The sequence below is a fragment of the Dicentrarchus labrax genome, unplaced genomic scaffold (assembly GCF_905237075.1).
Source record: "Dicentrarchus labrax unplaced genomic scaffold, dlabrax2021, whole genome shotgun sequence".
Lineage (NCBI taxonomy): Eukaryota > Metazoa > Chordata > Actinopteri > Moronidae > Dicentrarchus > Dicentrarchus labrax.
In genome coordinates, this window is record NW_026136703.1 from 1,374,748 (window position 1) to 1,400,752 (window position 26,005).

At 39.3% G+C, this 26,005-nt stretch overlaps 3 long non-coding RNA genes across 4 annotated transcripts in view; 2 read left to right on the forward strand and 1 right to left on the reverse strand.

Moving 5' to 3' along the window:
* LOC127354525 (uncharacterized) overlaps positions 1-685 on the reverse strand; it is a 69,046-nt gene extending 68,361 nt beyond the window's left edge. The window contains exon 1 of the long non-coding RNA XR_007881573.1: positions 618-685. This is a non-coding gene — a long non-coding RNA (uncharacterized LOC127354525). The remainder of the gene's footprint in view (positions 1-617) is intronic.
* Positions 1-25,777, forward strand: part of LOC127354490 (uncharacterized) — a 94,973-nt gene extending 69,196 nt beyond the window's left edge. For both annotated transcript variants that reach the window (XR_007881557.1, XR_007881558.1), the window contains exon 2: positions 25,158-25,777. This is a non-coding gene — a long non-coding RNA (uncharacterized LOC127354490). The remainder of the gene's footprint in view (positions 1-25,157) is intronic.
* Positions 3,463-4,889, forward strand: LOC127354545 (uncharacterized). The gene is made up of 3 exons (XR_007881577.1): positions 3,463-3,540; positions 4,400-4,481; positions 4,848-4,889. It is a non-coding gene; the product is annotated as an uncharacterized LOC127354545 (long non-coding RNA).
* Positions 25,778-26,005: the final 228 nt, after the last annotated feature.

Sequence of the window (26,005 nt, forward strand, 5' to 3'; positions counted from 1 at the left end):
TCTATTTGAATCAAAATACAGTGCATATGGCAATGTAAAAAGACAAAAATAAGATTAAGACTTTCTACATTTACACTTTCTAGCAATAAACAATGATGCTAACACCACTGCAAATATCTAATATATCAAAAATGGAGCGAAGCCTGCGAGCTAGTTCAGGCAGTCAACTCAAGCTGCGCTGTAATAAACATTTCAAATGAAATGTAAATAACAGTGTAGTACCAGGAAAGAGTGGGGTACAAGTTTATCAAATCCAACCATTTCAAGGAAACTACATTTGACATTTCAGTTTTGGTCCTTCCATAATTAATTGGATAAGACCCCTTCAGAAGAACTGTATAAAAAATATGGACAAACAATATTTGCATTTATATGGAACAATAAAACCGGAGTTCTTGTGCTTTCTCGTCTCGCAGGTTCTTATCGATCCTGGTGGAGCCTCCTGCCATGGTCCTGCTAGATTGCGTGACAGACAACCACCCACCTAGAGCCGGAGGATCTGTCCTAGGTTTCTGCCTTTTAACAGGCAGTTTTTCCTTGCCCTTGTCTCCAAGGTCTTGCTCATGGTGGTACTGTTGGGTCTCTGTAAATAATGTTATAAAGAGTTCGGTCTAGACCTGCTCTATTTGAAAAGTGTCCTGAGATAACTTCTGTTATGAATTGGCGCTAAACAAATAAAACTGAATTTAATTGAAATTGAATTGAAAATCAAAAGAGCATATTTATGCAGTACAAGCTAAATAAGGTGGCTTGAAACTTTTAAACTTAAAGGGATTAAATTACTCCATAAAACCATCTATCATACCACAATTAATCAACACTGGTTTTCTGAAAGATTACTTAAAAAGTGTTTTTACGTTTTTAAGTTCCATGTGTACAGTTAAAAGTTACCCATTTCAATCAACTAAAAAATTACTTTTTTTTCCATCAGTATCAGTTTTCACGGAAGATGCTATTGCAAAATGGCTGCAGTACCGGTATCACCCCCCAGATAAACCAGAGAGCAAGTTACATTATGGTTTCATATTTCTTTGCTGATTGATATTCGTCCCTATGAAAAGAAAAAAAATAATAAATGAATGAACTAAATAAAAATATATTATTTGTAAAGGGTCTAATAGATATCAACATGATAATTATGACTGAAGTGTGCACCATAAGAATAAAATAAAATAATAACATCAATACCTAATACCTGGAAAAATGCTATAGCTAAAAAACCAAGACAACAAGTGGTATGTCACCCACATATTAGAGACCTACCATGGCTGAATGGAAATGTCTGGGTAGGGGTGTATAGGTGTGTGTAGGTATTGTAAGTGATCCACTTTACTCAGATTGCCAACATAAATCTAGGTGCATATTTAGTTTGAAACTTGACATTTAACTTTGAAGTGGGTTAACCAGATGTGAAATGGAACAGAAAATTGTTTTAAACACTCTCAACTCAATTTCAGACATGTTGGTCAATTGAGCTGTTCACACCAGATGTGGAGAGGAACAGACTTTTCTGCGTCGTAATGAACCTGAGACATTTAATTGTGAACCTTGCGTTGTTAAAAAAGGAGGCATGAAAGTGAAATCAAAGTCAATGCTTGACCTACTGGTACATTATATGATGTATGTGAGCAAGTGCTGTCCTGAATTGTCAAGAAATGATTTGCCATACAGAGCAGGCACGACCTCTGGCCTGTTTTTGGATTATGTGAGTGGGAAGTTGGAAGTAGCATGTGCAGTCTCAATGCAGATTCAGTACATATCGATTTGACAATTATGTTTTGATTATTTTTTTTCTCCCCTGTTGCTAAAACAAGACTAGAAATATAGGTTGAGTTTATGACATTTTCTAAAAGAATATGAACCTCCCTGTGAGGGTGTAAATATACAATATTTGTATAAGCTACTCCCATCCCTCCTTTCCTCTACTAGAATCTAAATGGCTGCAATCACGCTTATCTAAATACCGTGTCTCCTTAGCCAGTGGCGCGCAGCTAAGAGTTACCTTTAACTCTCCTCATTTCTTCCCAGGAGCCTTTGCATAGCCTCATCAGCCAGTCAGCTGGCCTCGCAGAGAGCACGACTCTGCTCCACTTCTCTCTCCCATCCCGGGAGCAAGACACTATTTCCTTTCATTTTTCACCTTTCCCAGGGAAGCTTTGGGGTGCACTGCCAGCCTCAGAGAGGAAGAGATGAAGGGGAAGAGATGTCAGCTGCATTGGGGGACGCTCTCTTTATGGGCATTTTTAATAGTGACATTTTATATGCGGACACACCTCATATACTCTCTATTGAGCAGTGCCTTTTAAATAGACATCAGGGAGCCAAAGTGTTAAAGCAGGAGCTGATGAAACGAAATTCATCATTGTGGCCTCAAAGGTCTGGTACTAAAATGTTAACGCTTGTGTGATCCCCCGAGAGCAGTCAGGCTGTAGATTACATTATTGTGAGTGCATGGTTACCTTATTACAGTAGAGATACAGGCCTTTAAAGGGGAAACATCTCTTCATGTTCACTGTCAGCGCTGACTTATATGACATGTTCTACAGAGCAGTAAACACTGAACTGTCAAGTGTTGATAAGTGCTGCTTTTGTGGTGAGACAATTTAACTATAGCAAACACTTGGATAAATAAAAAAAAGGTTGTATAAACCCTTTTGTCTGTTTAATGCCCTCAGGTCACTTGAGTCAATGTCAGTTGGGACTGAGAGTCAGAAAGACCATAATTCTGTAGCTGCTCCTCACCTACAGTGGCTCCAGTGGCTTGTACTCTTCTCAAAAGTAATGCTATTTTTATTTTTACTTTACTTATTACTCCCTCCCAACAGTAATTAGTTACTCTACTAGTTGTATTACTTTAATGCTACTCCCCACAAAATTGGTAATTGTTTCTTTTCTCCCAAACATTCAGACACAAAATCCAGTTTTGTTTATTCAAATTAAAGTAATGGAATATTTCCAGCTGCTGAATGTAACTGTTTCCATCTTCCAAGCTAGTTTCCTTCATGATAACAAAGCTGAATCCAAGGATGTATTGGGCTGACAACTGAAGTAAGGTTGTAACTATTTATTTTTTGGGGGGTAACTGTACTACATTACCCGCAACTAGCATAACAGATGTAACCCATGTTAAAATATGACATAAATAAGAATAAATAGTTTAAAAGCTGCATAAAGTTTGAAAGTTAAAAGTGATTCATTTAATGTAAGTTAATTCATCAGAGTTGATTAAAAATGTTAATACAACAATAATTTAATGTTTAAGATTAAAAGTTTTCCGACAGAAAATTCATGTCGCTGCCCCTTTAAGGGACTAGTGACGCTAGACGCAGCACCTCAGTGACGCTGCAGCACCTCAGTGACGCTGCAGCACCTCAGTGACGCTGCAGCACCTCAGTGACGCTGCAGCACCTCAGTGACGCTGCAGCACCTCAGTGACGCTGCAGCACCTCAGTGACGCTGCAGCAGAGACCTGAGGGAGAGAGCAGAGGAGAAATCGGAGAGAAGGAGCGGTGGTTAATAAGCAGAGAAAATAGTGAAAAGGTTGATTTTGATAAGCATGTTGTATATTCCACCCTGAGAGAAGGCGACAGAGTCAGAAATGTCCGCCTAAGGGGTAAACATAAGCTAGCTGACAGGTGGGAGTCATGTTGTTTTGAAGCAATCTGGAGACATCCCAGTCTACATTGTGAAACGCGAGACTGGAGAAGGTTCACAAAGAACCCTTTAACGTGATCTATTGCTGCCTTGCGGTTTCCTTCCTACGACTCTTGTGGTAGGTGAAACCAGCACGACAAAGACAGTCAGGCGGCCAAGAACTCGACAGCACCCGTAAGGCAACAGCTTGGATGAATCTGATGGCGACAAATCCCAATCTGACACAGATGAATATTATCATGAAAAAAACCCTAGGTTTCAACCATACCTCTGAAACCATGGAACAAGAAATGACTGAACCAGAACTTCCCAAAATGTTGACTGCTGTTGAGCAAGATCTTCCAGATGTGGCTGAAGCTTTCCCTGAAGATGCTCCAGTAGACACTCTTGAGGAGGATAACCCACCTGATCTTGGAGAGGATAACCCACCTGATCTTAGAGAGAATAACCTACCTGATCTTAGAGAGAATAACCTACTTGATCTTGGAGAGAGTAACCTACCCGATCTTGAGGAGAGTGATTTGTCTGATCCAAAAGAAAGTCACTTACCTGCTGAACAGAAATCTGAAAACCTACCTGACCGGAGCACTGTCCATTCTCCTATTCAAAGCACACTGGAAAGTAACATAGAAAACATAGTTGAAGTCGAAACTGAACCTGAAGCTGAAAGAGACCTGAGGGAGAGAGCAGAGGAGAAATCGGAGAGAACGAGCGCTGGTTAATAAGCAGAGAAAATAGTGAAAAGGTTGATTTTGCAGTTGAAAAACATAACTTACCTGTTCATGAACTGACGGGGATTTCATGAGAACCAAGCCACACCGGTTTTGGTGAGTTTTGTGTTGTTTTCTCGCATTTTTGCCGTGTTGTACCTTTTTTTTCTCTGGCAGAGAGCTAACGCTAAAAACTTACTTTACAAGGAAATGCTTCGTCATAAACTGTTAACCAGTTAATATTTTGGGTTTATGAAGACTGTGAATGTTATAAAAGTGAATATATGCTGTGTAAATGAAAGATGTGTGCAGTAGTTTGTGTGGGAGACGGAGCCGTGAGTTAAAAGAGACCGCTCCGCCGCCATTTTTTGAGGTGAAAAAGCACCGTAGCAGTAACAGTACAACTCAGAGACTGTGAAACATTTATTTGTGCAATTTAAGGATTTAAAAGGAGATTTATTGTGCTTATGACCTGTTACACAGGTCAGGTTTTTTGATTGGTTTGAAGCTCGGTTGGAGCGAGGATTGGTCTGCAGTGTGCGGGCGTGCACTTACACAGATGGGATTCAAGATGGCGAGCCAGACCCAGACCTTCAACTCATCTTCTCCATCGCATCAGTGAGGAAATCTTCTGCGTATGGTGACTCGCTGCCAGAGTGGTAGGAGTATCAGGAATTGGTTTTGAACTGAACTGAGAGCTGATTGGATTATTAGTTTTGGACTGAATCGAACTGAAACTTTTCATTGAACTGAATAATTGAACTCACATTTGGACTTGAACTTGAATTTAAGGTGTCATACTTTTATTTTCATGTTGAGTTCATAATTTTGAATGTGATTTGAAATGATTGTGGTCCACTTTGATTCGATTGTGTAATTGAAGGTATTCTCTTACCTGTAAAAGAGAGAAAAGAGTTAACTCAGGAAGAAAAATAGGAATTCTAAAATAGGTGCAACCTAGGAAAAAGAGACTGGTCTAACTTAACTTAGATTAGCTTGACTAAAATAACTTAGGTAAACTAAAGAACAAAAAGAGAGTGAAATACCTTTTCATTTACTATACTTACCTCAATATTAAGAACCTGGAGGGTATTTTTGTTTTGTGTACTGTATTTTATGTGTGTTTTGCATTCAGTAAATTGCCGGCGTTTGTATTTAAAGCAACTATCTCTGGTGTAATTACTTTTGATTACTGAAACGAGTAATTTCATATTGGTTGTGATGCTCAATATAACGTAGCCACCAGTTTATAGCTGCTTCTTTTGGAATGTAACCTTTTAAGCCAGTGTTCATCATGTGTCGAATGCTATTGCTGTAATTACCTAGTTTGGCCACTATTCACAAATTAGCTTCAAAGCCCAGCTCTCTTCCTGGGGGCTTGGTTTCAACAAGAAAGAAGAATGCGTGGATTAAGAAAAGACAAATGATCTGATTCTAAATTTTATTCTGTTTGTCCATTGTGAGTCCAATAATGTTATAGAGGTGCAATGCTAAATGGATGGAGTAACATTTTAAAGACGTTTGGAGCAAGTAAGTGATGATTCTATATTCTTTGATGTGTAACCGTGGCAGTGGAAATCAGTCTTTTGCATGAGCACACAGTTTCACTTGACTGACATTAATGAAAAAGAATTATGCCTTTGCAAAGCTTTGTAATTCTGATGGAAATAATCCATATTCATGTTTACAGCCAAAGTTTCAGTAGGGGATCTATGCAGAGTTTTATGGTCCCAGCTCTGTACTTAACACAAAGACATTAGAACTGATATGGATCTAACTCTCAAAAAAGATGTGAATAGCTTGTTTGCAAAAATGTTGAAAGATTCCTCCAAACCTGGCAGTTTATAGAGGTGCTGTCACTGTAAACAGCGCTGTGAGAACTTACGACTCAAACTTTGACTCTGTCCCTCAGTAATTTCTGGAAAACATGTGCAATGGAGGTTTGACATTTCCTCGACTTTGTAGCATAATTAATTTACTGTTACAGGAAACACATTGTTCATGAATTCGCTCCTCCAATCATCTTAGCTGCCATGAAAACTGTTGCCAGGCATTGCATCACTGTGAGCAAATCTAATTTACACATGAAGAAAAATGTCAGTTACAATTATATTCACATCACTCTACAATGAGATCCCGAACTCATTAAATGCTCCTCCGGCTAGAAATAGCTTGTTGATTCATCACCTCAGTCTCTTAATGAAACAGAGGCCGTACCATGATTCCCTTGTACCATCCACCCTCCAGAACCTGCAGTGATTATCTCAGGTGCAGGTGTAGGTGGAAAGTGACATGGATACATCCAACTCGACACTAAGCTAGGTTTGTTTTGCCAGTGAGCTCCTGTGGTGTAGGTGACTCCAAGGTTCCTCTGTGGCTTTTGATTCCCAAGACCACCCGTGTAATCAGGCCGCCACTTCTGATTAACAAACACACCAATCACAAAACCCGGGGGTCATGCGAATGCAGCCCTGCAGGGGTAAACCATCCAATCAGACCTGTTCCTCTGGGCATCTGAAGATGTGTGGGCTCTCACACAGACAGGGAAAGTAAATCCTACAATTAGATTTAAGACCCATTAACAATTAAGTTTTCAAAGTTTCTGCTAAATCTGAGAATGCTGCTGTTGCATCAGTCCCTGGACCTTTAGCTTGTTCCCCATGCTCACAGTGTGAGCGCAGCTGCTGATGGATTGCTCTATTCTGACACATGGTGGGTGGTGTGAGGCTCTGATTGCATTTGTATGGTTGTGTGCAGCTCGAACGTTTTCCACAGGCATATGGATTTTTTACTATGTCCCCAAGAGTTCATGGTGGGAATTTAACACTTTTATGTTACCTCAAAATACCTATGCTATCCCTTTCAATATTATCCCCTTTTTAGTAATAGACTGTATTCTATTTACTATTAAAGCAGGCATGGGATGTGTTTGGATGTGTTGATCAGTTTTCCTGATATATTTTGTCAAAAAACAAGATCAAATACACATTTTAGATTACTTTCTTTTATGAAGTCCTCATATTGTAACAATGCCTATTATGTTAGCAATGACAATGCATCAGTATACTGAGAAAAGCAAACATGGTAGTTCTAGAAACTGCAGTTCCAGGGGGCCCTGGCAACTCACCTCGTAGAGCAGGCGGCACCATGTATCAAGGCAGCAGCCATGAGTTCAACTTCGAACTGTGGCCCTTTGCTTTAGCCCCAAAAAATACAACCAAAAAAAAATATATACAGTTCCTCTGATGGCCACTTGAGGCTGGCTCCAGAAGTAAGTCAATCTCTATAAGGTCCCATATTAAAATGTATCTCTTAAAATGGGTTTTCCTTTTATTAAGGCTTAAAGTTATGTATAATTGAGGGTGTGGCTGCCTTGAGTGACAGGTGTGTGCCATCACAGACTAACCAGGAGCCTGTGGAGTCAGAACTGCCAAGATGGGACTACATCTATTTTAATGATACCATATATGGTCCACACTGGAGCTTAAGATGACAAATTTGATTTCCTCCTAACAATTATGACTGCAAGTAATAGTAAGACTTCAAATATGGAGCTCTCACCCTCAGAATCAAAGAGGTGGGAGTTAATAGTGTTACAGTAATGCCATTTGTTATTTAAAATTAAAGCACATATTAAATACTATATTATCTAAACAGAGAGACATTCAATTCAATTCAATTTTACTTGTATAGCACCAATTCATAACAGAAGTTATCTCAGGACATTTTTCAAATAGAGCAGGTCTAGACAGAACTCGTTATAACATTATTTACAGAGACCCAACAGTACCACCATGAGCAAGCACTTGGTGACAAGGGCAAGGAAAAACTGCCTGTTAAAAGGCAGAAACCTAGGACAGATCCTTCGGCTCTAGGTGGGTGGTCGTCTGTCTCGACAAGTTGGGGTGAGAAAGCGAGAGAGACAGACAGACAGACACAGAGAGAGACAAACAGACAGGTGCACAGCAACAACAGTATTGGCAATGGCAATCTAGCAGGACCATGGGAGGAGGCTCCACCAGGATCCATGAGAACCTGCAAGACGAGAAAACACAAGAACTCCGGGGAAGAAGTGAAGTTAGTAACATGCATTAATGGGACATGAATGAGTGCAGAAAGAGAGGAAGAGAGGAGCTCAGTGCACCATGGGAAATCCCCCGATAGTCTAGGCCTATAGCAGCAAAACTAAGGGATGGTTCAGGACTCACCTGATCCAGCCCTAACTATAAGCTTTATCAAAGAGGAATGTCTTAAGCCTACTCTTGAATGTGGTGAGGGTGTCTGCCTCCCGAACCACAACTGGAAGCTGATTCCACAGGAGAGGAGCTTGGTAACTGAAGGCTCTGGCTCCTGTTCTACTTTTAGACACTATAGGAACCACAAGTAGCCCAGCATTCAGAGAACGTAGTGTTCTAGAGAGGTAATAGGGTACTATGAGCTCTTTAAGATATGAAGGGGCCTAACCATGAAGAGCTTTATAGGTGAGGAGAAGGATTTTAAATTCTATTCTAAATTTTACAGGGAGCCAGGAGGAGATATGTGATCTCTTTTTCTAGTTCCTGTCAGTACTCGTGCTGCAGCATTTTGAATTAATTGGAGCGTTTTAATGGACTTATTGGGGCAACCTGATAATAAAGAGTTGCAGTAATCCAGCCTTGAAGTAACAAATGCATGGATTAGTTTTTCTGCATCTGTCTGTGATACGATGTGTCTAATTTTTTTAATATTACGTAAATGAGAGAAGGCAGTCCTAGAGGTCTGCTTCATGTGGGAATTAAATGACGAATCCTGATCAAAGATAACTCCAAGATTCCTGACAGTGGTGCTAGAGGCCAAGGTAATGCCATCTAGAATAACTATATCTTTAGACAGTGAGTCAAAGATTTTTGGGGCCAAGTACAAGAATTTCGTTTTTTTTCTGAGTTTAACATCAGAAAATTGCAGCTCATCCAGGATTTTATGTCCTTAAGACATGTTTGTAATTTAGATAATTGATTAATTTCATCGGGCTTGAGCGATAGATATAACTGCGTATCATCTGCATAACAGTGAAAGTTAATGGAGTGATTCCTAATAATGTTGCCTAAAGGGAGCATATATAAAGTAAATAGTATTGGTCCAAGTACAGAACCTTGTGGAACTCCATGACTAACTGTAGTATTTATTGAAGATTCATCGTTAACATGTACAAACTGTGAACGATCTGATAAATATGACTTAAACCAGCTTAGTGCGGTTCCTTAAATGCCAATTTGATGCTCAAGTCTCTGTAAAAGAATATTATGGTCAATGGTGTCAAATGCAGCACTAAGATCTAATAATACAAGTACAGAGACAAGTCCATTGTCAGAAGCAATCAGAAGGTCATTATTAACTTTAACCAGAGCTGTCTCTGTGCTATGATGAACTCTAAATCCTGACTAAAAATCCTCAAATAAACTATTGTTATGTAGAAAGTCACACAACTCTTTGGCGAATACTTTCTCAAGAATCTTAGAGAGGAAGGGGAGGTTAGAAATCGGTCCATAGTTGGCTAAAACCCCTGGGTCAAGAGTGGGCTTTTAAAGAAGGGGTTTAATTACAGCTACTTTAAAGGACTGTGGTACATATCCTGATAATAAAGAAAGATTAATCATATCCAGTAAAGAAGTGCCAATTAAGGGAACAACTTCTTTAAGCAGCCTAGTTGGGATCGGGTCCAACAGATAGGTTGATGGCTTCGATGTAGAAATTATTGAAGTTAACTGATGAAGATCGATAGCAGAAAAACAATCTAAATATATATCTAAGTTTACATTTGTTAAAGTTCCTGAACTTGGAGAGCCACTGATAACTGTTGATGGCAGTTGGTGATTAATTTTCTCTCTAATAGTAATAATTTTATTATAAAAGAAGCTCATAAAGTCGTTGCTACTTAAGTTTATGGGGATATGTGCTATAGAGCTGTGGCTCTCTGTCAGCCTGGCTACAGTGCTGAAGAGGAACGTACATAATTATTATATAATCCTATAATATATTTGTACTACTAAAAGTACTATAGCTACAATCCAGAGACGACTGGTTGCCACCACAAAACATAGTTAAACAAATGAAATGTTCAACACACGTGTGATAGTGTTTGATGTTTACTGTAAAAATACAGTATTCTGGAAATTAAAAGGTTTAGTATAATTAGATTGGATAATTAACATGATATATGTGCACACATACCAATCAAAAACATTTGGTTTAATTAAAAATGAAGAGCTGTTTGCTGATCTGAACCAAATGATCTGGCTCACAAAAAAGGAATTAACATCCCTACGAAAAACCCACTGACTCAGTGCTAAAATCCTAACTCAGTGCTTCCTGGGGTTCAGGACACCCACTAGGGGTCACTGAAGCTTCATGGGGGTTCGCAAGGCCTTCTTGATTCTAAGGGGTGCTAGAAAACTTAAAAAATATACCCAGTGTGCTTGTATCCAAAAAAAGTATATTTTCTAATACAACAATGGCCAAGCATCAGTGAGAAGAAAACACTGAATTTCTCAAAAAGGAAGCCTATTAGGTATGTATGATTGTTAAACATACATAATACAGACAGATAATTGCAACATGAACATAGCCTGACATTGTTGTACAGTATCACACAGTGTTATTTCCGATTTGTATTGGAAACCAATCAATCTGTATTTTATTTTCTGAAGCACAAAAGTAAGTAGGTTTTGTGAAAAAATACTGAAGTCTTGGTGTCTTTTATAGCCAGTTCCCTCTATAGGCATTTAACAACTTACTTTTATAACATTGTCTTGTTAATGTTTTTAAAACTGGCTGTTAGTAGGTTTATTCCTAAGGTCACTGAAATGTAGAAAACTTGGAATGAACATCCCTTCCTTTTACACTTGTAATAAGTTGTTTGTGCAATCTGATTGGCTGCTATGGTCAGTGAGCATAAATCACATTGGCTCAGTTTCCCTGATCACTCAGTGACTTGTTGATAGTGTTGCTTACAGTAGGTGTGTGCGGTTAATGCTCCTAAAGCTGCACATCACACTATGTTCCTCTTGTCTCTGGCCAACATCCAACTTTGTACAGAAGTTAAAATGAAGTGGAAACTTTTATGTGATCCCAGCTTGGGCATGATGGAGGTTCTGTGTGCTCAGAGGCCAAGATAGCAATCAGCTAACTCTAAAAGGTCCCTGCTGGAATCCTCCATAATCTCTGAGGAAGACTTCTATCAACCATAAAATCTTAATAGCTTATAAAAATTATCTGTGTGACCTTCGGGGAGACTATCGCTACAAATCGGACGTGCAAGTGTTTGTTCTACCCAGCTTCCCAGTTAAAAAATAAAAAAACAGAAACAGTTTGCTGATGTTCTGTAACTGCCGTCATCAGCGATTCAGGGGTTTTCTCATTCCATCACAAGACGGCCTTTATATAGCTCTGCACTAAAGGGCAGCATGCTTCCGAAAGGAGAAGAAGTAGGCCAGCCTTGACAGTAAAGCTTTAATTGAAAAGATTTGTGTACATGCCATGCAGTCAAAAACAAGCTATGAATCTCAGCCTTTTATGTTTCTACAAGGGCGTGCAGTAGGAGTGGCAGGGAGTTCTTATACGGAGTATATAGAGATGGTGAAAAGGCTTGCATAATGTTATATTGTGGAGAAATAGGCCTTGAAGCCACAAGCAATGACCCTCCTTCTGTGAGGGAGCTACGCACCATCCGGTTAAAATATTTTAACCCTTTAGGCGCCGGGTTTTATTTTTAAAAATAGTAGATTTTGACATCTAAATTTCAGAAGGCTCTGGCTTGAAAGTGGTTTGAGATAGAGACAAAGTGTAAATGAGACAAATATTGAGAATGACCTAAAGTTTATCTAGGGAGTACATTTTCCCATCTAATTTGCATATTATGACGTCATATGGCGATGGCCATATTGGATTATGTAATTTCCATGAAATACCTGATATCTTGAAAGAGAGTTGAACTTATTTCATCAGATTCACCCCCCTCCATCTATTTGTTAGGTTGTCCACATATCAAATGAACAGGTAAAAGTAAATTGTAAGCCAACAGTCGTAAATTAGAACTGTTACTACACCACAAAGCTCATGTAAACAGTAGGCGTTTTTTATGATTTTTTTTTTTTTACCCACCACCACCTCCCCTATTGGAGGACACTTTTTCTTTTCTTTTTTTTTGTTCTTTTTTCTTCTCTTCTTCATTATTATTATTATTATCATTATTATCATTATAATATGATAATAATAATAACAGTAGGCGTCTTTTAGCTGCAGAGGCCTAATCTGTGCCCATCTATCCAGATAAAAGTTTGTAGTATTTGTACAGTGTGAACCTCTCATTGCAAGGCACAGTACAGAGACAATATGAACAATATTGAGACCCCCCCACATAGCCTAACAAATGGACAGGCACACATCCGCATCGGATGGCTGCGCCACTGTCGCTCATGGACGCACTGTGACCGGTGCGGTAGAAAGAGTGAACACTAACGCTGGTCCCAGCGCTATTCTCACCACCCCCGCTACTTCTACCACATCCATTAGCTCCCTTACTGATACTACGAGTTCGTGTATCATTTCCACTCCCACCTATGTTGGGCAAAGGGTTGTGTGTTTTTGCTTGTGTGTTTTCCTCGCTTTGCCCGGCAGCGCTATTGCTATGCAAAGACGCACCGTGAGTAGCACGCTCACTAATCGACCGACCGTCATCTCCCAAAGGTAGATTTTTTTCTTCAGAAAAATTTATTTTAGGGTTAGGGTTAGGAAAAAGGGTTAGCAGCTATTTTATCACCGCTTTGTGTTTTTGTTTTGGCACTAACCGTATAAATGCATATTCCTGCACATAAGCCAAGCTGCAGTACATCCATAACTTAGCTGCTCATTCTTTCCTCCACTGGCTCCCCATTCAATAAAGAATCCTGTTTAAAATTATCTTCATTGCCTACAAAGCCGTCCACAACCTCGCCCCCTCTTATATCACGACCTCCCGCACTGAAATACTCCTACCCGCAACCTCAGATCTGCTGACACCAACCTCCTCACACCTGTCACAGGACCTTTTCCTTTGCTGCCCCCATCACTCTGGAATCCTCTCCCCCAACACCTCAGACATTCTCCATCACTCCCATCTTTCAAAACCACACTCCATCTACTTAAAGTCCCCATGAAACAGAAAGCAGAGTGCTGTTTGCTTTTGTGTGTTTTCTTTAGAAACGGGAAGCTATGGAGGGATTTGTTGCTGGTATTGATTGGTGTTTACAGTAGCCAAGAGCACTGAGTTTGTACATTCACTGTTATGCTGCTAATGCAATGAAATATGCTTGCTATCTGCTATCTGTGATGAAATTTTTATCCTTCTTTTATTGCTCCACTTTTTTAAACCTATTTTATTTCTCCTGTTTTTAGTTGTTTATAGTTGTACCAGTTGTTTTAAACTGATATTGCCTTTGCTATTTCTGTTTTCACCTTTTAAAGCACTACATGAAATAAATATTATTATCACTATTATGATTATTACTGTTATGCAGCAGATCAGCTGTTTGGGTCAGAGTAACACAAGCACACACCATCTTTGAAATCCTTGGAAATTTGATTTCAGTCTGATCTCATATATTCATAAAGCTGACACATAATAAACTGTTGATATTGGCTTCAGCAACTCCTGATAAAGAGTGTAATGTCACTGTGTAATGTCTCAGCACACTCAGAAAAATTACTCTTGCAAAACCTTTTTTTCACTTGAACATAGGAAAGAAAACATTTTAGATAACACTTGCGGATCATATGATTTTTTTCCCCACTAGCCTCTCATGGCTTTCGTAGAATATACTGATACAAGTGCAGTAAAAGTCCTCCATTAATTTACTAATGTTAAAGTATTAGAAACACAATGTACTTAAAAATATCAAAAATAAAAAAACTCAAAAAGCAGCAGCATACTACATGACATACATTCATTATTTACTTTTAACAGGTTGAGGTTGAGGTGGCACACATTTTAACTTCTTTATACACTGTTGGGTAGTTTATTCCTTAACAACGTAGCATTTTATAAACTCATCTGAGACTGAAAATTAACTACAGCATCAACTACAGCTGTAGGATAAAAGAAGTAGTAACATGAAATCGAAATACTCACGTGACATGCAAGCACCTCAGAAATGTGTTTAAGTGCTGTGCTTGAGTAAACAATCATTACTGTTGTAATCTTCCCTGCCGCTGAAAAGTTTTGAAGAAATGCTGTTTTGTGGTGAACGTATTTGTTCTTACTTGTCCTATACTTCCAGCGCCGCACAGAGTGGCAGCTCGACACAACTGCTCCCGCTCCCCCTCTCTATTTTCGCCGCAAATCTTAATTTCTTCTTTATTCCTTCTACATGCACTGTATTTATTGTTGTAAATAGACCGACAGTGTTGGTAGTTTATTTTTTTATTTTCTTTTAGCCATAGTAGAACTTTAGTATTTATATATAAACAATGTGGGGCGCTCGGTTAGCTCAGTCAGTAGAGCTGGCGACCCATGTACGGAGTTACTCCAGTGGCCCGGATTCGAATCCGACATGTGGCTCTTTGCTGCGTGTCATCCCCTCTCTCTCTGCCCCCCTTTCCTGTCTATCTTCGGCTGTCACTGTCCAATAAAGGCAAAGAAAGGCCAAAAAAATAACTTAAAAAAAAAAAAACAATGTGCAGGAATGTGGACACAGTGACCACCACACAACAGAGCACCAGGGGTTACTCAGGTGAGGATCTCCTCCAGTATCGGGACTTACGTGTTGCATTTCCGAAGGAGATCCCGGTGGAGTTAAGGGGAGGAAGACGAGGAACCAGAGCAGGAGTGTTGGTGAGGAACAAGAAGACGGAGAGGTGGTGGAGATACAAGCCATGTCTACCATCAGTTGTCATAGGGAATGTACGCTCCCTGACAAACAAGATGGACAAGTTAGTTGTCTTTGTTAACTCTAAATGGTGTAACCCAGGACATGTTGTAACAAAGGCAGAAATCTGCAAAGAATGCACCCCCCCCCCGCGGCAACTCTGACCACTGCCTGATACAGCTCACTCCTACATACATGTACACTACATGTTATTGACGACATCGAGGGACTCACCCACGTGCCACACAAGGTCAATAATTAAATACTATTCTGTCAAAATGGTATTTTTCTCTAACTGTATCATTAATTAATAAAAACAACCAGAGCTGAGAAATATACAAAGACTCATTGGATTGGAAGCTTGAAGAAAGATGATTGTTGAGTCTCATTCCCAGGGTCATATGTGACACCCTGGCAATGAGATTCAACCATCAACTATCTTTCTTGACTTTGATTGGTTGTATTCGTTGAGGCTTGGTGGATTCAATTCAATTCAATTCAGTTTTATTTGTATAGCGCCAATTCATAACAGAAGTTATCTCAGGACACTTTTCAAATAGAGCAGGTCTAGACCGAACTCTTTAAAACATTATTTACAGAGACCCAACAGTACCACCATGAGCAAGCACATGGCGATGGCGGCAAGGAAAAACGTCCTTTTAAGAGGCAGAAACCTCGGACAGAACCCAGCTCTAGGTTGGTGGTCATCTGCATTGACCAGTTGGGGTGGGAGAGAGAGACAAAGAGAGACGGAGAGAGAGAGAGAAACAGAGAGAGAACAGAGGTAACGACAGAAGGACTGTGACAAAGATACACAGCAACAACAGTAGCAACAACTACACTAATAGTAGTGACTGATGATGTGGAACATGAAGAAGATGACAACGACGACAACAACGATGGGGGACAATGAGCAGTGATTATAGTAATAATAGTATCTGTAGTAATTAAAATAGTAATAATAATAATAACAATAATATCAGTGATATTAGCAATGGGAGTCAAGCAGGACCATGACAGGAGGCTCCACCAGGATCCATGAGAACCTGCTAGACGAGAAAGCACAAGAACTCCGGGGAAGAAGTGAAGTTAGTAACATGCATTAATGGGACATGAATGAGTGCAGAAAGAGAGAGAGAGGAAGAGAGGAGCTCAGTGTATCATGGGGAATCCCCCGATAATCAAAGCCTATAGCAGCATAACTAAAGGATGTTTCAGGACTCACCAGAGCCAGCCCTAACTATAAGCTTTATCAAAGAGGAACGTCTAAAGCCTACTCTTAAATGTGGAGCAGGTGTCGGCCTCCCGAACCAAAATTGGAAGCTGGTTCCACAGGAGAGGAGCTTGGTAACTGAAGGCTCAGGCTCCTGTTCTACTTTTAGAGACTATAGGAACCACAAGTAGTCCTGCATTCAGAGAGCGCAGTGTCCTAGGGTAATAGATGAGATGAGAAATGAGATCTTTAATATATGAAGGGGCCTGACCATGAAGAGCTTTGTAGGTGAGGAGGAGGATTTTAAATTCTATTCTGAATTTTACAGGGAGCCAGTGCAGAGAAGCTAATACAGGAGAGATGTGATCTCTTTTCCTAGTTCCTGTCAGTACTCGCACTGCAGCGTTCTGAATTAATTGTCTTAAGCCTGATAATAAAGAGTTGCAGTAATACAGCCTAGAGTAACAAATGCATGGATTAGTTTTTCTGCATCCGTCTGTGACAGGATGTGTCTAATTTTTTTAATATTGTGTTAATTAAAAAAGACAGTCCTAGAGGTTTGCTTTACGTGGGAATCAAAGGACATGTCCTGATCAAAGATAACTCCAAGATTCCTGACAGTGGTGCTAGAGGCCAAGGTAATACCATCTAGAGTAACTATATCTTTAGACAGTGAGTCTTGAAGGTTTTTGGGGCCAAGTACAACAATTTCATTTCTTTCTGAGTTTAACATCAGAAAATTGCAGCTCATCCAGGTTTTTATGTCCTTAAGACATGTTAGATAACTGATTAATTTCATCAGGCTTGATCGACAGGTATAACTGGGTATCATCTGCATAACAATCAAAGTTAATGGAGTGATTCCATGGCTTCGATGTAGAAATTATTGAAATTAGTTGATGAAGATCGATAGCAGAAAAACAGTCTAAATACATACCTGATTTTACATTTGTTAAAGTTCCTAAACCTGGAGAGACAGCGATACCTGTTGAGGTCATTTGGTTATTAATTTTGTCTCTAATAGTGATATTTTTTATCATAAAAGAAGCTAATCTTGCCAAATTGAGGGATATTCTAATAATTTGGAAGAGCACCATTTCCTTTCAGATTTCTGCGCTTTTTGCTTTAATTGGTGGGTTTGGAGGTTGTACCACTGTGCTAGCCTCCTATGTTTTAATATTTTCCTTTTATAGGGGCTATATAATCTAATGTTGTTCGCAGTGAGTATTAATAAGATTATCAATTTGGGAGGGATTAAAGTTATTATAGGACTCTGTTATATTCAGACATGGCATTGAATTAAACTCTGATGGAATCTCCTCCTTAAATTTAGCTACAACACTGTCAGATAGACATCTGCTGTAGGAAGTTTTGCCTAATGGCTTATAATCTAATAATAGGAATTCAAAAGTTATAAATAATGGTCAGATAGAAAAGGATTTTGTGGGAAGACTATTACATTTTCAATATAAATGCCAGATTCTTGCAAATGCCATCAGGAGCACTAGGAGGAGCCAGAGAAACCAGATTTTTTCTGTTTTATGTACTGTCAGTACATAGTAAAAGTTTCAGTAAAATAAAAAAGTATTTTTTATCAAAGTTACCTACTGCAGCTTTAAACCCTTGAGAATTGGAGAAGAAAAAAACAGCAGTGAACAGGAAGGGAAATAGCAAGGTCCCGTTGGGCTAATAAATTATGTGGTATCAGATCAGTGCACTGACACGAGTACTCACCAATTCCCAATACCACATTTCAAAGAGTATCATAGAAATGTACGTTATTAGTACTGTATTGGAACAACTCCATAAGTACAAAACTCAATATAATATACAACATAGGTCTAGTTAACTGTAGATATTTTAATGTGGATATTATATATTTTGCTCCTCTCCCTAGAAGTGAGATCAAATATGCATCACTCTAAGAATATGTGGCCAGTTAGGACGGATTTCCTTGTTAAATACAGACAAAGATACATGTAGGTGGATGTTACATGAGAAAAGCTTGAAACAGAACACAGCGTGAAAGAAAATTGGACAAAAAAGCTGTTATTTTCATAAAAGAAGCCTATTACATCCAGGGGAAATTAGTGAGCTCTTTGATGGATGGCGTGCTCTGGTGTGATGGCAAATTATTGTGCAGCCGAATAATAAAGGCAGTCGTTGGTCTCAGTGGGGCACATGTGCCATGGTATCAATCATGGAGCCATATGAACACAATCAGAATTCTGTCACGTAGATGCTGTGGTTAACCATGAGGATTAATGACATCTTCCTGGTCATATTCAAAAGGTTACAAGCTTTGGTCATAAATCCGCTATCCATGATTACGACATGTGTAAAATCAAATGTGTGAAAGGCTCGTTCAATGGCTACAATGATGAGATGTTGCCAAATAAATTTTGATGGTTAGGGAACATTCAGCAGGGTTAAGATATCAGGTTTGATCCTATTAATGACAAGATGTAAGTGATTCCAGAAATACAATAACAAGGAGAAGAAATCCAAATAAGACCCCATTGATTGATTCATTTCACACTGCACATTACAGCATCACACAAGGGCCACTTCTATCCAAAGGCCATCAATTATGAATGGCACCATATGGGTCGCCTTTCCCTTCCTCTAATTATGTGAAAGTCAAGAAAAATCAAATTTGCTATTTTGCATTATTAAGGAACACAGACCTACATAGTGCGTTTAAGAAATTGTTTGTTCTGCTGAGTTTTTATCACTGTTGTAACATTCTGGAAATATGAAATAGATATGTATCTGTGTTTTTTGTGAATAATATATGAACGTCAGATCAAAGATGTCACAATATCGACCATCCATTGTAAAGTGTGACTGATAGCTTGCTAGGATAGAGCCTTTCGCATTTTTCGTGAGTTTCCACCGAAGGTTCACCGAAACACTTGCAAGGCTGAGCTGTATTTAAATGGTTTCAATCTGTAAATCTACCTCTAGATGCTCTGATCGATCGCATTTATGCTTCAGAAGTCATACAAAAGTTTATTCGTTTGGGAAGATCTATCAGTCATAACATTTTTTGTTTGGCCAAATTGTAATGGCTAGATGACTGAGTTAGAGCATCTTCTTGTGGGGTGGAAAAATCACATTAGCTTTTTGTTTTTTTATTCAGATTCAAAATTCCAGTTTGCAAGTCAATTCCACATTCAATGTGATTGTCATTACGCAAATAAGTGTTCAGTGTTCAAAAAACTCATTTTTCAGTGGAGTAATTATGCATTTAAAACCTAAAAGTGAGAAACTGCTTTACTGATGCCTAAAGCTACTGTGAAACAGTTAGTGTCAACAGTCAGGGTTAGATATTTTAGATTTTTTTGTTGGGAGGTTAATCTTCTGTCTTATCAATCATTGTTATTTATTTTTTTATTATTATTATTATTATTATTATTATTATTATTAACATTTAACTTTCTGGAAATGGCCGATTCATGTATAACTTGAAAATCTCCCCCAAAACTTTGGGGGAAAAACAAATTCAGATTCAGTATCAGAATCTTTTATCCATTTTTTTTGTCTTCCGCAATACCCACTCCTCCTCTACTGAATATTTCTCACTGTTTACAAGTCTGAACCCTATTTCCATGAGGGATTGTATAAATAATTCACATGATGTTGAATTTGTTTGCTTTGTGAAGATTATGTGGCTGCTGTAAACTACCTGTATAAACTTGACAACAATTAGCTCATGTGGCAGCAAACTCTCAAAAGCCCCCACCCACCTAAACCAGTCAACAGATGCACTCCAAACAGTTTTATCATCTTCGATTACCACAAAATTTACCTCACCTCTTAAAAATATGAGCATAATAACAACAAATTGCTGAGAGACCACAAGGCAATATTCGAAGACATAGCCAAAACACTTGCTCCCAATTGCAAAATAATGAGCAGGAAGTACTGTGCTGCTGTGGGTAACAGAAAAATTCAGTGCAGCTCTCTGTGCATGCCTCTTGGAAGTTCCTGCCAAACATATCTCCAAGACCACAGCTATTACCTCTGTTCAGTGGCATGCAATTTATATGGCGCTCCCTGGGGAAATTAACTTTGTGGTGACAACTCACAAGATCAACAATTCTAAGAGGAATTCAGGCCATTCCTCTGCAGAAAGGAATAGTATAATTACAGGCCGTGAACTTGAGCGCAGCTCCTCTCCAGCAGAGGATTTTTTCTCTCTCTGGACTATTTTATATCATTTTGTTTATAGGAGTGCTTTTTTCTTCATAAAAAACGATTTTGAACATTTTGATTTACATGCCAGAACAAAGAATTTGATCTTAGAACTATTAATATTTTCAAAGTTTCCTAACGCAAAATGTTTCCAAGTGTTTTAAAGAGTTGTAAAATATCCATTGTCTACTTTTCGTTCACATTCCCTGTCCTGATGATGCTGAGCTGGGGTTTTGGCATCACTAGGGAGAACACTGCACACACCATTATGAGATTGAGGCAACGATTATGCCCAGTCGGTGCCGAGAGCCAAATGCATACCAATGGGCTGTGGAAATGTACTGATATGCAGAGGGGGGTCAGCCAGACGATGAGCAGTGAGCAATCTCGTCTGCCAATGTTTTGGCTGCATAATGAAAAGAAGCTCAAGCACAAAAAGCTTCTAATCCACGGAGCTGTTACTGTTACACTGACAGGAAATCAAAATGCATCCACAAATCCTCAACTGTAACTTGCAACATTTCAAATAAATGATGGATACACTTGTGTGATTGGTTTAGATATTGTGTCTATCTCATCTCACGCATATTTATAATCACATTACTCCACTACCTGATATAAATCAATCATGACAAAAGCTAATCCCAGGGCGGAATTCACCTGCTACTATAGCCCAGAGGCAAAATTTAACTTTGGGCTCCTTTTAATACCCCCCACCCAGCCTTCGCTCCCCACATGCATCAATGAGCCTTGGACCATGACCCTGTCTCCGGTTCACCTCTTTTCCTTCTTTGGAGCACCTTTGATAGGTACTGACCACTGTAGACCAGGAACGCCCTTGTCAAAGTGGCTCAAATCCTCATGCTGCCCATTTCTCCTGCTGCTGACACATCAACTTTGAGGACAAAATATTCACTTGCTGCCTAATATATCCCACTGACTGACAGGTGCCATGATAACCAGATAGTCAGTGTTATTCACTTCACCTGTCAGTGGTCAGAATGTTTGTGGCTGATCGGTGTATGCTATTCGATAGCCAATAGTCATACTGCTTTAAATAGAAAATCTGAGTGTTTCCCATCTTTGCTGAGCAAGAGTTTTGTGCAAAATGAATTAAAGGCCTGTCCCATATAGAGGCCTGTGAGAGTTCAGGTTGAGTTCAGTGATTGAAGCAAATAAAAGCCCAGCTATTAATTGAAGTTTTACATTATTTTCTGCTGCCTGTGGGAGGTCCATTGTTAGAGGGTTAAGAACCAACCTAGTGTGATGTCTGTGATGTCTCAGCATTGCCTAATGAAGATTCTTTGACCAGTATGTGAGTGTCACAGCAATAAACTTACATGTAAATCAAAAAAACACCACAAAATCATATTGAGGCCTAGAAATCTAAAAGTTTTTTATTAATGTTAAATTTCTCAGTGGGTCATTTACATTGGAATTGTCTGAATGTCACAGTTTCACTTTCTCTTTATCACTGAACTAACCCCAGTAACAATGGTCCCATGATAACAGAGTTCAGGTCAAACAAAAAAAGTCTAAGGGTCTTCAGTTCTTCGTACACAGCGGTAGACAAAGTCAACTTTCTACTTGACCACCCATGAACACCAGGGGACAATAAGTTTGTGAAAGGGAAACAGATCAATGATTGATCGCTTCACACTCTGTCAACTCCACCCACCCGCTCACTGAGTGAGCCCCGCTCTTTAACACCCATCAACACACTCAAACCTTGACACAGGCGAAGTATCTCTCTGCATTCTCTGTCATGACCTGTGACGAGTGCCATTCCGAACGCTGTGTTCTTGAGGCGGACGCCCATTTAGAGGCACCCTACTGCTTTGATATCTTACTTTGTTAAAGTGTACTGACAGTAAATAGATTTGGTCGATCCATATTTCATTTCCTGTGTGCTCTCCAGGGAGCCGTTGCCTGTCCTTGTCAAGCAGCCAGCATCCTCAGTCCCAGAGAAAGCGCTGCCAGCCTCCAGAGGTCTCACAAACACATCCTCCCTCCACTTGACAGCATCATTGCCAACGGCCAAAAAGGAATCCAGCATAGCTTGATTGAAAACATCAATCATTTTTGTTGCCTTGTGTTGCCTTGAGTTGGGCGCTGAGGAGAAACAGTGTTATCAATATAATCAAAAATCTTAAATCATGTTAATGGTTGCTGGATGGCAGCTTGACTTTTAATACAAGGCTAACTTCAGAAGTTTTTCGAGTTTGGATGCATTGTCTCAGGATTACAATTAAAATGCAATACATATAGTTAAACCATGGATTACTACATTGATAGAAACTTTGGCAATAACACTTTCTATCAGTTTTGACAACACTGTACCCATCAAATTAATCTCTGATATTTGAGAACTTGGCAACAAAGTCCAGTGGGGCAAGAAACAGACATATTATCTCAACTATTTTTATTTAAATGCAAAACGAAGTACAGTAGATCAAAATTGAAGCAGGAACCTGTAAACTGGGATGAGTGTTTAAAACAGATTAAATAATAATTATACATTCTGCCTTAATTTGTATGTTAAAAACCTGCCTCATCTGCTTGTGATTCTTGTCCAATCTGACTTCTTCTTAGCCATGTAGTTGTACTTCCAGTTCAGTTGGTAAAAATCTTGTTGTTGCAAAATATACATTGTATTCTTTAATGGTAACATCATATGTCTTATATTAGAAACATTAAAGTTATTAATCAGTTTGCCCCTGTTTGGTTAAGTCTCCAGTCAGTGCTCTTGACCATTAGACTGACTCAGATTTAGAGTTGGTTAGCATTGTGGCTGGCCACTGCTCCTAGTACTTGGGATGGGTCAAATGCAGAGAATGAATTTTCACACAGGGATCAATAAAGGATAACTTTTTTGGCCACTTGGGGACAGAAGCCAAGCTGGCATTTTATGGCCTTGTTAAATTGAAATTTCTAACTTATGAAATTATTGCCAGTTTATATATTCCACAGACAGTGAGCACTAGCACTTATTTCTGGTGACCAAATGTAAGATAGCTCTGGTTTGGTCTCCACCAACTCCTGAGGGAAATATATGTGGCTCTTTAGCGCATAAATGCTCAATTAGGGTCACCAGCTAGTTTTAAACTTAATCTGTCTGCTGTTTGGTGCTGAGCAGGTAGTTTACAGCAGGCTAATAGAGGTTTGAAAACAGCTGCCAGCTGCTGAGTTAACATGCTATATTTTAATTAAAGGTGCTTTAAGTGAAATTGCCATTTTGGCTAATATCCTGTACATTCTTGCAGTTAGCAAACCCCTCGCTTAACCACACTGAAACTCAGTCTAGAACACATTTTCTGCCCCACTAGTGGTAAAATTCAAATACCAAAGTTGTGTGTCCACTTTTCATCCCTCCAACAATTTCTGTTTGGGGATGAGCATTTGGCTCACAGGTACTACCACTGCGAGTGTGTTCTTGTAATATGATCAAATTGGCATTAAAGGAACTGCACTAAGCTGGTTTAAGTCATATTTATCAGATCGCTTGCAGTTTGTACATGTTAACGATGAATCTTCAATAAATACTACAGTAAGTCATGGAGTTCCACAAGGTTCTGTACTTGGACCAATACTATTTACTTTATATATGCTCCCTTTAGGCAACATTATTAGGAATCACTCCATTAACTTTCACTGTTATGCAGATGATACGCAGTTATATCTATCAATCAAACCCAATGAAATTAATCAATTATCTAAATTACAAACATGTCTTACGGACATAAAATCCTGGATGACCTGCAATTTTCTGATGTTAAACTCAGAAAAAAACGAAATTCTTGTTCTTAGCCCCAAAAACCTTAGAGACTCATTGTCTAAAGATATAGTCACTCTAGATGGCATTAACTTGGCCTCTAGCACCACTGTCAGGAATCTTGGAGTTATCTTTGATCAGTCAATTAACTCCCACATAAAGCAGACCTCTAGGACCACCTTCTTTCATTTACCTAATATTAGAAAAATTAGACACATCCTATCACAGACAGATGCAGAAAAACTAATCCATGCATTTGTTACTTCAAGGCTGGATTACTGCAACTCTTTATTATCAGGTTGCCCCAATAAGTCCATTAAAACGCTCCAATTAATTCAGAACGCTGCAGCACGAGTACTGACAGGAACTAGAAAAAGAGATCACATCTCTCCTGTACTAGCTTCTCTGCATTGGCTCCCTGTAAAATGTAGAATTGAATTTAAAATCCTCCTCCTCACCTATAAAGCTCTTCATGGTCAGGCCCCTTCCTATCTTAAAGAGCTCATAGTACCCTATTACCTCACTAGAACACTACGTTCTCTGAATGCTGGGCTACTTGTGGTTCCTATAATCTCTAAAAGTAGAACAGGAACCAGAGCCTTCAGTTACCAAGCTCCTCTCCTGTGGAACCAGCTTCCAGTTGTGGTTCGGGAGGCAGACACCCTCACCACATTTAAGAGTAGGCTTAAGACATTCCTCTTTGATAAAGTTTATAGTTAGGGCTGGATCAGGTGAGTCCTGAACCATCCCTTAGTTATGCTGCTATAGGCCTAGACTATCGGGGGATTTCCCATGGTGCACTGAGCTCCTCCCTTCCTCTCTCTTTCTGCACTCATTCATGTCCCATTAATGCATGTTACTAACTCCACTTCTTCCCCGGAGTTCTTGTGCTTTCTCGTCTCGCAGGTTCTCATGGATCCTGGTGGAGCCTCCTGCCATGGTCCTGCTTGACTGCCATTGCCAATACTGTTGTTGCTGTGCACCTGTCTGTCTGTCTGTCTCTCGCTCTCTCTCTCTCTGCCTCTCTCTCTCGCTCTCTCTCTCTCTGCCTCTCTCTCTCTGCCTCTCTCTCTCTCTCTCTCTCTCTCTCTCTCTCTCTCTCTCTCTCTCACCCCAACTGGTCGAGACAGACGACCACCCACCTAGAGCCGAAGGATCTGTCCTAGGTTTCTGCCTTTTAACAGGCAGTTTTTCCTTGCCCTTGTCGCCAAGTGCTTGCTCATGGTGGTACTGTTGGGTCTCTGTAATTAATGTTAAAGAGTTCGGTCTAGACCTGCTCTATTTGAAAAGTGTCCTGAGATAACTTCTGTTATGATTTGGCGCTATACAAATAAAATTGAATTGAATTGAATTGAATTTGTCTATCTGAATATATACCAAAGAGACAAGTTCTTATGAAAATATGGTTCATAAGGCTTAATAAAAGTATACAATGATTTCTTTGCATATTTTCACTGTCAAGCAGAAACGTCACGGAAGAAAACCTGTGTTTTTACAATATTGGTATTTTCGGTTTTAATACTTTCCCTTGGTTGAATAAAAAAATCATAGTTTTTGTACTTTTATTAAGTCTTTTGAA